The following is a 16,458-nucleotide window of genomic DNA, read 5'->3' as shown; positions in this document are numbered from 1 at the left end:
TGGTAGCTAACCTTAACACTGTGTTGGTAGGCATTGCATCAAAGCAGTATGCTGACAATGAGGTTCAGTTGTACATGCCTAAGAGATAAGACTAAGCATGGCAGCCTTTTACTGTATTTACTGTGGGCAGGTCGAGAGACCAGACTGGCCATTGTTTAACAGTAAGGCATGGTGTGTGTTTCAAGCAAGGTAGGCCATGTAGCTTTTCCAAGTGTATGAGGTAACCACTGTCACACCTGCACAGATTACGGTACTAAAGGCTTTGTTCCTGAGCTGTGATTTGGTTTCTTTTGCTTCAAAATTGCTTTGTGTTACTAAATCTTTAAGAGATGACATTTTGTCTTGACCTTCTTCAGGGCGCTTACGAAGAGACAAAATTGTTTTCTCTCCACAAATATTTTCTGTAGATTCAAGGACTTAACTTGAAACATCAATTTTTACCTTCTTTCCTTTCAGCATGCATTTGTATTAGTTTTTGTAATAACTTTTCTGAAGACCTCTTGCACTGATAGATGTGCTTTCAAAAGCCTGAGTTAAGGATCTACTTTAAGAGCTTCCCATAATTCAGAATCTGAAATGAAATGGTGAAGTGCCACTGGGGACTCACAATGTTGAAATGGGTATTGGCAGGCTTCTGTTCTACTTTCTGTGTTTTAAATGAATCCATTTCAGTTTATGTGTGGGCTATCAACAGGTAATACACTGGAAACAACAAGAAAGAAAAGTATTTGAAATCACAGTTTCTGGTTTAACAGAGAGAGGTCTCATGAATACCAGTCATAATTATTAATATTGTGTAGCTGTACAATGCAACTGCACTTAAGACAATGCAGGAACATTTCACTCTTTAGTGCAATATGATTTTTTTTTGTGGATGCTCACTTTTTGTCTTGGATCCCAAAAAAAAAAAAAAAACTTTGGCTGCCTGCTGTTTTCAGTTTTGTCTGGAGAGGTGTATGTGACAAAATATTTGCATAATAATAATTCACACAATTGTACTACGTGGTGAAAGCACAATCTGTTTGTTGTATTTAACATCTTTTCTTGAATTATCTTATATTAAGTGTAGGGTGCCAATTCTTTTGTCTGCAACTGTAGCTGTATTCTGTAATGGTTATTGTCCAGTTGAAACAACTATTTTGTGGCCATCTAAGAAACCATTTTAATAAAAATGTCTTGTACTTGACCTCATGGTGCCCACACTAAATATTATTTGTTTTTATGCATAATCAAACAAGCTATCTTGCTCAGTGATACAGAAGCATGGAAGTACTGTACTGCAGCTGTACATCAGCCAGGGGTGTTTCTAGAGATGAGAGCCTAAGGCTTCGATGGATAGATTTGTGCTTGCGGTTTTGTACTTTTTATTTTAGATATTTGTATTGATTGATGTGGTCTTAGTTTGACAGGCTGCCTTTTGGCTCCATATACCTTGTGATACTCTAGCTTTCTCATTTGGATAAGAATTTGTCTCTAAGACTGGAATCTGTTATGTTTTTACAAAATATCATTACATGTTACATTTTTTGTTTAATATGACATTGATAAGGAAGGTCAACATTTTGTTGGAGAGAATCTTTAAATTTAATTTTTCATGCTCTTGACCTCATCCTACTGTGTGACATTAAACAACATATGAAACACAGTCTTGTTCACCCAAACATGACCTATATATTTGGTATAATGAGGACTGAGCAATTTCCAACTCCAGCAATGTTTGGGAGAGCAAGGTCACAGTTTGATAGGTAGTTCAATGTCATGCTGGATGATGGGGTTAAGGTAGGGACATTGTGAGCAAACAACATGGTGAAAGTGTTTCAGAAAAGAGCGTAGAGATCTTAAATTGGAAAGGAACACCTATAACATAAATTGAAGTCACAATATGGGCTCAATTGTTTAGTTATTTTGCAGCAATTCAATTCCACAAACACTAGAGATGATTAGCAAATATAAAGCATCTATTTATTAACAAATAAGTTTACATCACAGGTAGGTCTACGAAGTCACAAAAACCTACTAAAAGTAAAGATATGAAAGAACAATCAAGTGAAGTGAAACAATGAAGTAACTACATTCTTATCCTACTATCAGGCACCCAACTATAGCACAAATTGTCCCATTCATACAGGTCATGTCCCAGTCATACATCCTAGCAATTACTCATTTTAATCATAGTTTCTTGAAAAATAGATAAAGAACCTGCTGACAAATTTATGACCTAGGGTAAAATACCATAAAATTAAATCAAATTAGACTATTGATACTGTACCTTTAGGACACAGGCCTTAGTTAATTAGCCTGTGTTTCAAAATCCCTGATAGATCATTGTCTTCTGCAATACAATCCCCATGAATTTATATGCAGTGAGACATGTCTGTATCCAGAAAAGCTATATATTATGCAATGTCATTCTCTGAATAAGACAAAGAAGCTGTTAATTGCCTTTTGCATGACTAGCCTTCTTTCCAACCTCAATCCTTTTCCATTACAGAGTGACCCCCTGGAGTGAAACTTGACATCCTAATGTTCCTGCAAGCCCAACAGGCTTGTACACTCATGTTCCAGCTAAGGCTTTATGACACTTTGCGGTACTGCACAGACAAATAAAGAATACAAATATTATTTACTGAAGAATTTTGCCCTCATACAGTACCAATGATGTTATATTAAAAGGTCAGATGCCAAACAGCCCCCAACTACCTTCATGGCAACATACAAGCATTTTAATGAATGGAATCTGGCTAATACTACAGATCTGGCCAATGCTGGTAACAGTGTGGACTGGCTGTAAAACCATTTTTTTCCCCAGCCCATCAGCAGTGGAAATGTAATTGTGGTCGGTAGGTAGGTTTTTTTTTTTTTCATAGAGTGTGTGTCTGTGTAATTCTGTGTGTCTAGAGGGAGACTAATGCCCAGTTTCCACTAGCCACGCTTTGGTGCATCTCAGCTGGTCCATCTGAGTCCAGGGCATTTCCATGTATGCAGCAGTGCACCTCAGTGTGTACCAAACCGGTTTGAGATGGTACAGTTTTGTATCTCATACCCGATGAGTCCCAACTGGTCCAGGCGGTAGTGTCATTATGTAGCATGATGCGCAACGTCAGTGTGTTTTTGGATTTCACTGCAGCAATGGCTGTCGCTAGCAAGCCAAGAAAAGAATATGTTTGCTTACCTTGGGACAGGGAGGAAATTAAAGCACGTTTGAATATTTGGTCAGAAAGTTCATTTTTAACGACCAACGACACAACAAACAAATACTTACCATGCAAGCTTTACGATGATATAAGTACAGGTCATCATCTTCTTTTTCTTTGTTTTAGTTGCCATTTGCTGTAAAATCAGTATTTTATAAGGCTGTCAATAGTGTGGATAACAATGTAAACAGCAACAAGACTTCTTTCAACCTCCATGTTCACAAACAATCTGTTGTTTCTGAAAAGCCACAGAATCCCAGCATGCTGTGTGTCACAGAATGCCATTTGAACTCTGATGTAGCGCAGATACTTCCAAGGTTAGCTGTACCTGAGAAAATGCAGTGGATACACCTCAGCTGGACGGTCTAGCTGAGGTGCACCTAAGCGTGGTTAGTGGAAACGGGTATTATATCACTAAATTATTAATATGTAATTCCTCAAATTGGACTGGAGTAACATGACTCCTATACATTTTTTGTTTTGTTTGTTTGTTCTTTGAAAGACAGGCATTAAAGAAAATACAAGTTAAGTCAAGATTTCAGCCTTACGTGCTGAGATGGCCCAAATCTGATTAAAATCTGCATGGCTGGAGCGCTGCTATAGACAGGTGTCTGTAATATCTTTGGTGACACACTTCTTATTGACAGACAACACAAGAACATGAAAGCCATTTATTGAACCAGTGTTAATTCAATAAAGCACTAAAATAAATAAACCCTACATGTGCATTGCTGTAAATCCTCTGTTGTAGACATGAACAGAGACTAGTAAGCTTTACTCTTTTGACAAAATTGTAAATATGACACCATGGCACAGGGCAGCAGAATACTTTTTTCTTATTTTCTGAGAAACTCATGCTATACCAGGAAAGAAAATGCAATGCAGTTCCGAAAGCAGTTTCTTTAACTTTGATGGTTACTGTTAACTAGCCTAACATTGTCATTGTTTTGATGCTGCAGTGTTGCAAGTAAAGTAAAATGTTTAAAAATAGGAAAACCTCAATGGAAACCTTTTAAATGGCATGCATACATACAGGGCTGGCATATGGCACTTGTCATGGGGTATATACACTCTTTTGAGCAAGAAGGATTTTTAGCACATCAGACTTTTTTCAAACATTTACTAATCCTGAAGCCTATTATAATTTTTGTACTGGTCTTTCCAATCCCCGAAGTAAAGGAGGTCCATGATCATCATAAGACCTCATTTATTCCCTGATGTCTGACTAGTTTTCATGATGGCTTCCATTGTTCTAATAATGAACACGTAGACTAAGGTCCTTGTTCATTATTACAACATTTATAATACATGGCGAACGATCATTTCCATATAAACTTCAGTGTTTTACAGTCTTATATACACAATGCTGGCACAAGAAATTAAAGAAAGAAATGCCGAGGTACCAATGTTCTTACACTGGATTCTGCATCAACAGGCATTATGTGGAAAAGTTGCAGAATTAGGACACGTAATGAGCTTTCAAGTGTACGAGAAAATAAGTAAGATTCATTAAACTGAATGAATCAAACTAATTGAGCCAGTAGATAGAATCGAACTGCACATCAGGCCTGAAAAATAGCGCACCTATCAGTGGTTAAAACCTGGTTCCCATGCGCACTAATAAATTATCACTTTAATGCATGCACTAAAATTAACGTCCTTTAGTAAATACCATGTGAATTATTCTGTGAATTATTCTGAGCTGGATGCTCATATAAATACATTATCATACATTACCATACAAATCACATATTCATTCTGATTGCCATAGTATAGCACAATAAAATTAGTGTGCAATATAATATGCCCACTATTTCACGCGATAACGAATAAAATTGCAATAGTAAATACAGAATCATTAACGTGCACGGTAATTGCAATTGTCGCACACCATAAAGTTTAGCGCCCTTTCGTAAATGAGGCCCAGTGTCACAAAGTGTTTATGTTCTGAAGGACATCACTCTGCCAGTGCTATAGCGTCCACTAAATTCCTATTGGAATATTTAGCATTGTAAAGAAATGTTGCTTTTAAACTTTGCCTCACTGAGAGTAGGAGTAGAGAAAGGTGAATTACAATTATGATCTGGTCAGCACTCCTACAAACACATGCAGAATGATTTAGAGGGGGGTTAATTTTGTTAAATCTGGACTTGACCTTCACAATGATAAACTGTTCACTTTTCTGCACCAAGCATGTAATGCTATAAATAGGGAGTACACAGCCTACAAAATATTGCATAGAACTGGCAGTTTGAGCAGTTACAGTGAATGCACTTTTTGTAGCAGACCATTCCATGGTTGTAACTGAGTAGCTCCACTTTGTCCTGTCCATTCTAATAATTAATTATACGTTTCAGCAAGCAACTGATGTCTTGAATCTGACTCTTTATTTATAACCTTAATTACCCAGTAATGTAAATTATTTAGTAAATATACAAACATAGGCTTGTATTAACACAAAATAGTATAACTATAGCCGTTATAGTTGTTTTGATTCAGTGTAGGTGAGGGGGTCTATTTTATAGTCTAATGCACATGTACCATGATACTGTTCCCACTGTCTTTCTATTGTCTTTATTGATGGTAATAAGAAGGTCAATAATTCAGCCCAGGGATAAACACAAGCAACATCAACATAGAGTTTAAAAGCAGCAGGATTCATATCTGCCATGATTACATCATTACTTATTCCTTGTATTTTGAGCTTGCTCTGCAGTTCTCAACTGAACATTAACTTCATTATAATAATTCAAGTGCAGTTGTACCTAGGCTTGGTTACATTGGATACAGTACATTGCACAAATGCCAATTATAGATTGCCATCCTTGAAAAACTAGATAAGATCTGATAGTTGTTGTCCTAAATGATTAAAAGTGGCTTATTGAAAACTCTTGGTCAAACCAGCCAAGTTGGTCACAGCGATTTAGTTTAAAGGTTATCGGAGGTCCATGGAGCAGCCCTGTTGAAACAGTGCAACTGATGCAACACCAAAAACCCATGACAGATTTGTAATCTGTTACTTACAGTACTGTCCTATCCAGTGATTTAAAAATGTAAGAGTCTACATTCAGAATGATCTGTCTTAAAATAAGGCATCATACATGCTGATATTCAAGCCAAATATATAATTGTATTGTAGTTTATATGACTGCATACTGTATATCTGTGTCTTGTTATAGAATATCAATGCTCTGGATATATTTGCAATTTCTAGTTCAATAATATATACAGTATTAGGCTTGGAATCAGAAACAATTGCTGTCTTTTAATAAATGTCTATATGGTGACGAAGTACATTTTTGGATTTAGTAAATAGCCATCATAATTATTGTCTTTTCTTTAGTATTACTTTAAAACAAATCCAGTCATATTCCAAAATTGCTTCTATCAAACGTTCACAAAAACTATAAGTTATCGTCTGTTTAGAAAGCTAGGCAAACACCTGCTACACTGAGCGAGATCCAATTTCCAATGACACACATTCTGTGGTGATGATTAGCTGAAGTGCCGGAAAAATTCAAACAAAAGGTTTAGTAACCCACAAAGGAAGTATATTTTACTAATAAACCTACTCCAGCTGAACATACTTTTTAAATATTTGATCGTATTTGATTTGTATTTCTTTTCATTTGATTTACACATTGAGGCATGCAAACCACACATTGCCCTTTGAGGAAAGCAAATATTAAATTCACAGTCAAATTTATTTTATTATACTACATGTGAAATGAAAACAATTTATATTGGATGCTAAAAAAAAAAAAAAACACAGATAACATCTTGCATACATTACTATAAAACTAACCAAGTAATAGTTTCCCTAGGAAAAAAAAAGACTTTTTATAATTGAAAACCAACTCTTTATAGCACAGAACATTTACTATAGATATGCCAATGAATAATCTTACTTTCAATTACAGGTACACTGTATGTTGAAGGAACCTTACAAAAATCCAAACTGAAGCTGCAATCTTATGTGATGCAAATATGTTAAAGTGTGAAAAAATACCTTTTCTATTCAAGAAATATGAACGTTTTATAAAAATAAATATATGTATACATTAAATGTGCTACCATTTGTAAACAGTGATTTTTCTTTTTTTTTTTTTTAACAAAATACACTGATGTTATATGTTATGTTATAATTTTCATATTAACAGTGTTGTTTTTCTTATGTCAATATACATATAAAATGTATTAGCATATTGCTTCATGCAAATGAGCTATGTCAACTGACAAAATTGAGTGATAAAATAAATCTCATGCTGTTGAATCCAGGAAAATATGACTTTGCTATACATGTGATTCCAACACGTATTTGCATATCTTGCAATGTTAATGTGTGTGTAAGCATGTAAGGATGTGTTTATGTGTGAGTGTTTAATGACTGCAGGTGCAATGTACTGACAAAGTGACAGATCAACAGGTTGCCTTAGCACACTCTCCTTTTAGCAGTCACATATGCCAGATGCAAATAGGAAAAGTGACATTAAATCCCAGTTTATCAGTATATTGAAGTACAACGAGGAGAAGGGCAGGGGAAAGGGTAGAATCAACAATGTCTTTAAATATTGTAATTTTAAATAGTGTTCTTGTTTTTCACCCTCCCAGAATTTAGAATGCTGGGATCAAACTTTGTCTTGCTAGTGAGGACTGTTCTGACATAACATTCTTTAAAATAGTGTTGATTTATGCAGCTCATTAACAGCTTAATTGAAGATGTCTTCCATCAGCAAAATCATTTCCATAACTCAGCAAATGTGCAAGCATCAAATGTCTTATAAAGAACAAACACAAGCTTAGAACAAAATATACAAAAAATAAGTTTAATTTACAACAGTCACCATATTTACTGAATTTAATTATGTGAACCCTCCCCAAAGATTAAACATGGGTTTGAGAAATGTCAAAAGATGGCCAAACCTGAAATTAAATTGAAAGCTCATACCATATTTCCAGGCATTTTTGCTGAGCCCTTAAAAGGGGGGAGTGACTAATACACCGATATGACGTATGCGCCGGTGTGTCTAATATTAAACTACTGTACCAGCGCCACAATGGGATTACTACAGCCACGGTTATGGCTCACACAAACTCAACTGTCACAACCCGATTTATTTTTTCAGGATCTACAGCATTCAGGTAATGCTGCTAGGTAGAAACACAAAACCACTGTTCTAATTACTATCAATACCCTTCGTCATTTTGAATGTTAAACGCAAGCTTTCACTCTTGACTGATCTCCTCTTAAAAACGTCACAGCTATACTGCTTCACTGTTAACACAATAGCTCTCAGTCTCTATGAATTTCCTTATTACCACCCTACCGAGCCATTGATTTGTCAACATTCAGATTGAACCCACCTCTGGGATCCGTAGCAAACAGCTATTGGTTAGAAAGCTGAGTAGTAAACTTATCAAGGCTTTTGTTTGTTGTACTGTAATTGCAATGTTATAATAATGCAAGTGACTTTGAGACTGGAAAAAGTAGGAGTCAGACAAAAAACTAAATTGCTGCTAACAGGTTTGAAATTGCGCGTTTGAATTTGCCGAAATACTGTTAAATTATTACTTTTTAAATTTTAGAAAGTTTGAAAAACTGAATAGTTTATAGCAGTTTAACAAAAAAACAAAAAACTCTGTCAAATTTATTATTGGAAAAAAAGTTGCAAACAAGGGTTATTTCAAAACAAAACCTGTGTATATTTCTTTCTTTATTGGTGTTGAGCATGTAGGAAAAAAATCAATTGTAAAAAAAGTATTTTAAACACAAAAAAATATGATTTCCTAAAATTGAAGTCTCAAAAAGGGTGGAGCGACTTTTACTCCAGTGCGACCTATAAAACGATTTTTACGATACTATTGGCAAAATTCGATGGTGGATGGTTTGTTGTTGAATGCATTACCATTCCTCTATGAGCACATTGATGAGTTTTAAAAGTAATACTTTATTATCCCATGATAGATGTTCTTTATCATCATGTATTGCTGTTTCAGCAATCACAGATGTTTTGCATGTGTAATACAGTTACCAGCATATAAAAGAACATGCCTGAGCAGAGTATTCCACGAGGTGTGCACTACAGTTGTGCTCCTGTAATTTCTTCCCCAAGAAGCAATGAGTTTGTTAAAGATTTGCAATTGAAAATCGGATAATGTACATATACAAAAATATTTTCAAGAACACCTTGCACAACTATAGTTTATAGAATTAAAATCAGGTTAAGAGCAATGGTCGGTCTACTCTGAATGACAAATTCATAAGCACAAATTGTGACAACTGATGATCCTTCAAACTGGTCATATCACAGCTCCCCTGTTGCTCTCTACTCTAGTCTGAATTCATCATGTTGAACCCCACAAAACTTTCATGTGTAAGCCATTGTATCTCCTGGGGTGCAGCTAATGTATCTGAGCGTACATTCTGGATAGATGAGTGCCTTCTTCATTACATCCAACCAAATTACTTACATTTCTTTTTTTTCTTCTTTGTGTTGTGTACTTCTGTACATGAGAGAATGAGCGAAAACAACCCAATTGAATTTCTTTGTGATTTACAGCTTTGAGCAAGTAGAATAAGAACCTTATTCTCAGTAGATTATATTTACTGAGGCTAAATTGGAATGATGACCATCGCTTTGCAGTAAACTTTTATCGATAATTGCACATAGTATGGTTTTATACAATTAAAGCCAGGGGTTTACTAGGGCCATATTATCTCAGCCCAGAGGTTGTTCCTGTAGATTTCATTTTCCCTGTTGTTAGTTTTTCCACTATTAGCTCCCCAGTATCCTCTTAAACATTAACTGCAAGAAAATATTTTCAATTGCTGAAGGTACGCCCACCAACTTAAATCTCTAAAGAGCAAGAAATGTTCTTTTGATGGATTTTAACAGTGCCATTTTCGTTTTTGTGACCTTTTACAGTCATCATGGGTGGTTTTTGTTCGCATTCTGTTGCTTTCTATTCATGTTGCTTGCCTTTGAGGTGGAAAGGTAATGTCAGGCCTCACTTCTGTGCACTCGTAGAGCTTTCCTAAGACACAGGAGGTTGTTGTCTACCTGTTGTACTTTACTTCATAAATGGTAGGTTTAAGATAGGTCTAAGATAAGCCTTCCTTTACAGATAATCAGTGAATCAAATTACCAGTATTCATCAGGTGTAGATACACTGTATGTATTTATTCTTCGTAAAACACACATGCTGTACTTTACATACACATTATATTATTATTCAGTGTCACATTGTATCATGTCATATGCTGTAAAATAATAGCTATCCAAATTTAATCTTACCATATTATTCTAGGTGTAGAGAAAGTATACACTGATATATGTATTTTTTGCACTTTTCCATTTAAAAGTTCTTACATCTACATCTAAAAGTAGGAACTGCTACATTTCTCTGGATGCAGAGTAGATCATGTCTCTCTTTTAATACAGTCTGCTTGTTCGTTGTGTCGGAGAGAGACACCATTATAGTACACGTTGTTGGCCCAGAGGTAGATTCGCAATAGGAATGTTTTCTTCAGCTAACTGATTTCTCAGCTCTGTGGGGAATCATGATTTATGGATTTCCATCCTGAACTATTAGGTCCCTGACTTTTTGTTCTCAGTAAATATTTTTCAGTAGTCATGTTTTATTGAGATTTCAATGTAAAGTTATAGTGGCTCTGTTTCACATGTGAAAGTCAACAGTCAGATGGCTTTATCTGTCAGTCACAGACACACAGTGCTCAAGTGCCAGTTATCTGTTACTTTAGATAACCTGCAGCCAAAACGCAGATTACTAGATCCTTTTAGAAATGATGTGTTTGGGGTCATATATGAACATAGACCTTCTACTGCATGTGAACTCACTAATGGTGGTCAATGTAAAGCTCATGAAAAGATGCACGTTTTAAAGGTTCAATGATCAACATGTGCATCATTATCAACAAATTTTGCATGATATGATGTTCAATACATTATAGATGCACATAATTTATATTATGGATTGCAGACAGAAAAAGCTTCATAATGAGAAAACACAGGTTGTCTGAAGGGCAAGAAAGGACTGATCACACCCAGGTATTATACAGGTACTCTTCTAAAACAGGTAGGAATCTTATTGTATTTTTCTGGAAGACACAAGATCCAGTGGATGCCCTTTGTGGAATATATTGGGGATGTTTTTATTTTATTATCATTGTTTGCATTGTCTTAAAGTGCCCTTGAGCTTCAGCATCTATATACCATTTATGTCTGGCTGATATCTAAACTACACAGGATCCTTGATGTGAGCTTCCAGATTTTGATTACAGATGGTAGGGTTGCCCATTCCCATTGGTGATAATGTGAGCAGTCACCACAAGGAGTGAACTGTCTTTCATCTTTGGCAGCACATGATGTAACTGACTTGCAGCTCAGAAGCAGTATTTGGCAGACATTTGCTTTACCACACCTCCTTCAGTGGTTTTGCCACACTAGATACCCAGGCAAGAATTATCTTAACAGTAAAAAGGGCCATAGGGAGAATGATACAAAACTGGGGCATGAGCACAGACCAACAGTATACTCTCGCAATTAATGTGTTTCTGGTTTCAGAGAATTTTTGTCCTTGAAGCCCAGCAGGATTTATTTTTTAAGTCTAAATGGGACTTAAAAAATATCATTTATTGATATTGTTGGTAAAGCGCCTTATGTTGATGTTTATTTTTACTTATTAGCAAATGCTCTTTCAGGCTACTTTAGAGGTGTCATTTCATAGGCAAAAATATAATTACTGGAAAAAGGAGACTGCATAATAAACTAATCTAGGTTAGGTTCTATCTCCAAACTGAAATGATGGTCCGTACAGTATACACAGAGCCCCATTCTTCAACATGTTATGATTTTGAGCAAGGAACATGTTTGTATACGCTTTGTCATCCCAGAATCTGTGTTGTTTGCTTCTCCCTTAACCAGTGAAGTGCCCCGGTCACATGTCCCTTGAAAAAAAAAGAAAACGTTTCATTTTTACTTGTCCCTTTAGGAAAATACCTGTCAGGGACAGATGAATGGTGTGTTGTTTCAAACCCAGTATGACAAATACCTAACCATGCTGAAACACTGGGTCAGTGTGATTGATAGTTAAGACAAAATCACTCTCTGCTTTCATATCAAACGTGTATGGAGTGTACAGTGATAGGAGTTTAAAATTCATCCATGTTGCAGTTAGCCAGATTTTGGGCTATGAACTACACTGTCTTAAAACTTATACATAGGACCTTGATAAGAAATACTGAGGAATACCATGCTTAAATTACAGTGAAGACGGGAAGGATACAGGACAGTAACATGAAAAACATGTTTTTACCAAATTAGGGTAATATAGGTGGAGCATGGCTCAATCTAACAATTCTTGAGAAAAAACAAAACAAAAAAACAAATACACACCTAGAGTAATAGCAACTTTTATAAGCTGCTTCCGTTCATGGTTTTCTCTGTGAGATTTTAAAGCTACCAACTGAGAATCCACTTACATCGTGTTGGGTTTTGCAAGTATAAACTGATGGACAATTCTGATGGAATTGGAAATGCCCCAGAGATCAATAGACCTAATTACCTGTTTTTTATATCCTGCCAGCTTTAGCCTTTTTCTTGGAATGGAATGCCACTGCTTCGCATTTGTAAATAGAACACCAAATGATTAATTTTTCTCCCTTTCCTACTATTTTTTAAAGAGTGTTTTACAGTGTAATTGCAAAGATGAGTGTATGGAAAGTAATAAGCTTGTTGGATTATTTTTTCTTATAGTATGCCCTTTCATGTTGGAAGCAGTATTTTAATGGTGTGCCAAAAAGATTTAACATCAAATCCACTGCTTTTGCAAGGCAAATACATTTGATATACCTGACTAGCTTTCAGAAAATGATGATAATGTTGGATGGTCTCTTCGTCTCTAAAGCATTTCCCCCGAACACATGGTAACTTGAAAAAAATCACTAGATGTCAGTAATTTTCATGTAAAGTCATGTTTTGGCAGTAAGATGACTATGCCAATATATGACATGGCATAATCCATAATCCATGTTTAAATAAAATGAATTGAATTGCAAGTACAGAGGGATTTAACTCGGGTACAAGGTAAACACTCTTCTTTTATGGGATCTGTAATGTCCTTTACCAAATCCACAGTTTAATATGCAGTCCAAATTCATCTTGTCTGAAAGATGCAAGGCCCAAAGGTGTTGCTTTAATAGGGACTTCCCAATTCCTCCCCTTAAAAGCTGTGGAAATTATTTAGAACAGCACTCATTTTTGAAAGCAAAATGGTGCTAAAAAATCTCTTGGATTGTAGTTTATGTATATTTATGCAAATGAGGAGAGGAATGCTGTTGCTATTTTGGTTTTGTTTTTGGAAGCTCACTTGGCAAGTGGAGCCCTAGTTGTGCATATGTTATGTTGACAGTTAGAGGCAAGCACTGGAGGTGGAGCAGGTGGAATATTGAAAGGTGGAGCTGCCTGATTGTGAAGAGCAGCAGATGGTTGGACAACATGTCAAACTGACGAGGAGGCATTGAAACACACATTGCAAGCAAAAAGGAGGGGTGCAGCAGTCTTGGAGAAATAGGTTTGCAGAACGGCAATGTGTTCTATATGGAAGAGCCTCATATTGCAGACTGATATTACAGATTGAAGTTACTGTAGATTGAAAAGGTTGGCCTATATATTGCTTAATAAGCAGACTGCAGGTCGGCAGGAACCCCCAATTGCAAAATGAGAAGTTTAACTGCACGGCTGTGATCAAAGCATTTGTAGTTTGCCTGCTAACAGACGAAGTTGCTGAAATTGCAGGAAAAGCAGGTAGTGTGAGATAGTGACTTTAGATAGTGTATTGAGTCAAGGTGATGGGAAGGTCGATCCTGTTACACATGCATGTCTGTAAGAGTCTGAATAATAATATATAATAATATAATAGGTCACTAAGATAACCAAAACATGGGTGTTGTAGAACTGTATCAGTGTTAAGGATCTTTATAGATGAAAACATCTTCCTTATGAAAGATATTTTAATATCAAATCTCAAAACCGATGTTTGCCATGACAGATGCTTTTTCCAAACTGAAATTGTGAGCCCTAAAATGATTAGCATTATGCAGATTACCTATAGTTTTTATACCAGACATCATACCAGTATACATTTATTTGATATGTTAGTTACAAACCTATACACTGTTATGCCACTGACCATTCAATGCAATGCATCACTCAAATATTACCTTAACCTGGTGAAGTGACCCAGAAGTGTCCTCTGTGTTTCTGTGCTGTGAATGACTGTGAGCTTCACAGTGATGCCAGGTCTGCATATCACACACACTCACACCATACATCACACATCTTTTGTGAAACCCACATTGAAATGTGCCTGTACTTTTCAAAAGAGGAGCCAGTGTGACTGTGATACAAAAAGACACATTTAATGTGGGGATAGCAAGTCTACTAAGGGACTTGCCATTCCCTGCCTTTTTCTAATGCACTTCATGTGGTAAACACATGAAATGATAAAATAAAAAAACTGTTACTATGCTGCTTTATACTTATTTCTTACTGTATTATGTCATCTTGTGCAGTCTAGGGGGAGAGAACAAGCACATAGACATGCAATGCTAGAGACGAGGGGGTAACAATTTTCTAATTCACATCACAATAATTGACATGTTAAGCACAAGACTCCAACATACAGTTGGCTTTTTGACAAACTATGCAGAAGACTAATACACTGAATCCCTAAACCAGATGGCTGCTTATTCAGGATCTCTTGAAGGTAAGGAAGATAAAAAAACAGCAGCAGGGGTAAGAGCAGGGGACTACTTAGCTCAATTGACAATTGGTGTTTTTACTATATCAAAATAGGGTACCAGATTTACAAGTGTAATTGTTACTGTATATTGAAAGGACTGTTATTCTTGCTTATGCACATGCTCTGTGTTTAACACTCAGGGATACTGCCGTTGTGGTAAAGAATCAAGAAAAACTGACATGAGAACAGCACAAAGCATAACATATTTGAAACATATGGGCAATTCTTTTGTGGCTAATATCCCTTTAAAAATTGCAAGACCAATTTCCATGATTGTGGTCATTTTGCTCAAAAATTGCTTTTATTTGTTACTGGTTTTGCACAATGGTTTAAGAAAATGGAATTACGTTTCTTAAGGTTTCCATTTATGTAATCCATAACAGCAGCTCAGTCATGCATGCAATGTGATTATAAACAGGGTGCAAAAAGGATCTAAAAATTACAGTAATTGCATTTCAGTTATTTAAACTGGCCTGACCCAACAAAGCCAGATTGAAAGCTCCTGTAATTTACTATCTGATGAATATAACCGTATCTGAATCTATATGGCAAGTCTATTTGATTAATATGGCTGATAAGGAAGGCTACGATAAGGAAACACTAAAATGAGATTCAGAAATTGAAAGCTGAGGTTCCTCACATGAAGTATTGCCTTTTAACATATATTATACTGTATTTACTGGTGAGACAGTTGCAAGCTTTTCTTCTCATTAAAACAAAGTATGCATCAAGTTCTCATGTCCTTGTTGTTCACTAAACAAACAAAGACCACACATGCTGTGTATATGATACAAATATCTATTTCCATTCCCTGTACCAAAAATCAATATAGCTTCATATCAGGACCTCATATGATGTGATCAGCAACTACAGGTCCAGAAGTGGGATTGAGGCTGGGGATAAGCACAGTCATTTTGACATGTTTCAAATAACTACCATGATTAATATTAAGTATTGAGTTCATGTCTTTTTGGTACAGATGTGACACTGCTGAAATACCTTTAACATTAATATTGCAGTTACTGTTGGGAGTTTCATGATAATACATGTTTATTTATATAAACCTTGTGGCAGAAAGTCTATTTTCCCTGATACCCAATACATTTGTCTGTTTCAATTATTTAATACCATGGTACTTATTGTATCATATGTCTATTCCATGTATTATTTTCATGCACTATTGTCTGGTGTCATTCGGGAGTCTCTTCAAACGGGATAGCTCTGTCAGGGTCTATCCTATAAACCAAACATGTTCCAAATATAAATACGTTAATATATATATTTTTTAATATTAGAATATGAATTGTAAATTCACATAGTTCAGTAAATACAATTCCAGAGTAAAAACTTGACTATCCCTTTCAGGAAAAAAATCAGTAAACTGAGACCTTCACCTAACACACCATTTCAACTAACAAGCTCTTTAATCCTTTTTGCTATT

The 16,458-nt window shown here is 35.8% G+C and overlaps 1 protein-coding gene across 4 annotated transcripts in view; it reads left to right on the top strand.

Moving 5' to 3' along the window:
- The window catches only part of LOC117417707 (aarF domain-containing protein kinase 1-like), a 114,538-nt gene that overhangs the window by 52,369 nt on the left and 45,711 nt on the right, over positions 1-16,458 (top strand). The gene's annotated exons all lie outside the window — the stretch shown is intronic.

This window comes from Acipenser ruthenus, chromosome 18 (assembly GCF_902713425.1).
Source record: "Acipenser ruthenus chromosome 18, fAciRut3.2 maternal haplotype, whole genome shotgun sequence".
Lineage (NCBI taxonomy): Eukaryota > Metazoa > Chordata > Actinopteri > Acipenseriformes > Acipenseridae > Acipenser > Acipenser ruthenus.
This window is presented reverse-complemented; position numbering and strand designations above follow the sequence as displayed.